Source organism: Coenobita brevimanus, chromosome 69 (assembly GCF_032717465.1).
Source record: "Coenobita brevimanus isolate Jiangsu-jjx chromosome 69, ASM3271746v2, whole genome shotgun sequence".
Taxonomy (NCBI): Eukaryota; Metazoa; Arthropoda; class Malacostraca; order Decapoda; family Coenobitidae; genus Coenobita; species Coenobita brevimanus.
In genome coordinates, this window is record NC_137022.1 from 21468677 (window position 1) to 21471591 (window position 2915).

Here is a 2915-nt window from a genome sequence, read left to right on the forward strand (position 1 = left end):
ATTACTCCCAGTCCTTCATTTATGCAACAGGTCAACTCTGGAACTGTCTCCCTCTGTCTGTATTTCCTGCTTCCCATGATCTCCAGTCTTTCAAACTCAGTGTGTCCAGGCATCTCGAAATGATCGGATCTTGAATTTGGCTCTCTCTTGTATTTTGTTTTTCTCTTGGAAGGAAGAATTTTGTGGGCCTGCAGCCCTTGGTTCCTTCTTCCTCAAATAAAAAAAAATAATAATAATAACCTTGTCAAAGGTTTTCTTCAAATCTAAATACACACAATCCACCCATCCGTCTGCTGTAGTAGCACGTCAATCACTTGAGTAAAATCTCAACAAGCTGGAAGCACATGACCTTCCACTTCTGAATCCACACTGACTTTCAGCTAAAATGTTCATCTCATCCAAATGTTTTATCCATGTATCTTTCAAGATTCTCTTGCACAATTTTGCGACCATGCTTGTCAAGGACACTGATCTATAATTCAGGGGTTCTTCCTTGTTTCCTCCCTTCTAAATTGGTACCATATTTGCCCTCTTCCATTACCAAGGCACTTTCCCCTCTTCCAGAGAACACACAAACTGTGAAACTTATCCACCAGTTGTTCTCTGCATTCCTTCAGAACCCAATTAGGGATTCCATCCAGTCCTTGGGCTTTCCTTACATCTTGAGTTCCTAGTAATTTATACACTTCCACTTTTACATCTTTTATCACTAAATTTTAGTCAGTCCCTCCCCCTCCACAAAATCCCTTTCTTTAGTGAAAAGTGAGTGGAAATATTTGTTCATTATTTCCAGTGCTGGGCAGGTGCGCAAACACTTGCGCAAAGCACAATTGCGCACCCTTGCGCTCCAGTGATATCGTTTGCGCATTGAGCACCGCACGAGACCATGCGCAATTTTGCGCTTGCGCACATGAAAAGGCAGGTGCGCAAGCGAAACTTAGTTGCGCTTGCAAAACTAAATTTGCGCTTGCGCACCTGCCCTGTGGATTGCGCACTGCGCAATCCAAGGGACACATGGTCTTCCAGGGTACACGTGGTGGGAGCTTCCCGCATGGCTGGACAAGGGATGGGGGAGGCTGGGGCGGGTCGCGAGGGTGGGTTGGTGCTTGGTGGGGGGAGGCGGGAGGGAAGGGGGTAGTAGCATTAATATGCTTCAACAGATAATGTATTTTTAATATTTTTAAATTATTATTATTAGTAAATGATATTAAATATACTGTACATTATTTATTAAGATTAGCATATGCAATTCCTTACAAAAACCATTAAAACATATTAAAAACAAATATCCACAGCCTAATAATTTATTAGGCTGTGGATATTTGATTTAAATACTCTGTTTTCATGATTTTTTATTTTTTGTAACGAATTACATATGCTATTGTATATCTATATTCAATTATTAAATAAATTGTCTTGACAAGACGAGAGAGAGAGAGAGATAAAAAGCATTATTCCGAGAGAGAGAGAGAGAGAGAGAGAGAGAGAGAGAGAGAGAGAGAGAGAGAGAATAAATTTGTTTCATGATTTTTTATTTTTTGTAACGAATTACATATGCTATTGTATATCTATACTGAATTATTAAATAAACTGTCTTGACAAGACAAGAGAGAGAGAGACATAAAGAGCATTATTCTGAGAGAGAGAGAGAGAGAGAGAGAGAGAGAGAGAGAGAATAAATACCAAGAGAGAGAGAGAGAGAGAGAATAAATACCAAGAGAGAGAGAGAGAATAAATACCAAGAGAGAGAGAGAGAGAATAAATACCAAGAGAGAGAGAGAGAGAATAAATACCAAGAGAGAGAGAGAGAGAATAAATATCGAGAGAGAGAGAGAGAGAGAGAATAAATATCGAGAGAGAGAGAGAGAGAGAGAGAGAGAGAATAAATATCGAGAGAGAGAGAGAGAGAGAGAGAGAGAGAGAATAAATATCGAGAGAGAGAGAGAGAGAGAGAGAATAAATACGTTTCATGATTTTTTATTTTTTGTATCGAATTACATATGTTATTGTATATCTATATTGAATTATTAAATAAACTGTCTTGACAAGACAAGAGAGAGAGATGAAGAACATTATTCTGAGAGAGAGAGAGAGAATAAATATGCGGGAATGGCAACGGAGCGTCCCTTTGAATGAGGAAATAAGGCATAAACTTCGTCCCTCTCTCTCTCTTATTCTCCATTCCTTCCCTTCTCTCTCTCTTATTCTCCATTCCCTCCTTCCTCTGTCGGAGAGAGAGAGTTGATGATACAGTAATCACGTGATCTTTGCCAATGCCTTGGTAAATATATGCTGTTTTTCCCGGACAATGACCTACTGTACCTCAGTCACCGCGGGTGGTGGGCAGGTTGCTACTTTAGTACCGTAAATTATTTAATTATACCAATATATATTTTACAGTAATTCCCACATATATATGCAAATTATTTGCGCTACCGCTTTGTGACATTGCACAAGCTAAATATTAGATTGCGCACTTGCGCAAATTACAAATAATAGAAAATAATAATAAAAAATAAAAGTAAGTAAGTAGGTATGCTGTTTTATTTAAATATCTTAATATTTTTCGGTAATTCCCAAAAATATATGCAAATGGCACGTTGAGTACACCGCTTCCAGTCCGATCAGCAAAGTTAAGCAACGTTGGGTCTGGTTAGTACTTGGATGGGTGACTGCCTGGGAACACCAGATGCTGTTGGCATAACGTTCTCCCTACGTGTCAAGTGGGGTTGGTGGAGGATTAGTGCCCCTTCCTGTAAAACAATTAACTCTGAGCCCTTTGCCACCCCGTTTGGGATACATGGCGTCTGGCAATGAATAAATGAATGAATGATATGCAAATGGTTTGCGCTTGCGATTTGCGACATTGCGCAAGCTAAATATTTGTCAGATTGCTCATTTACGCTTGCGCAAGG

At 39.5% G+C, this 2915-nt stretch overlaps 1 pseudogene; it reads left to right on the plus strand.

The window, feature by feature from the left end:
• The first annotated feature begins 2588 nt into the window (after positions 1-2588).
• Positions 2589-2701, plus strand: LOC145406266 (5S ribosomal RNA; annotated as a pseudogene).
• The last annotated feature ends 214 nt before the right edge of the window (positions 2702-2915 follow it).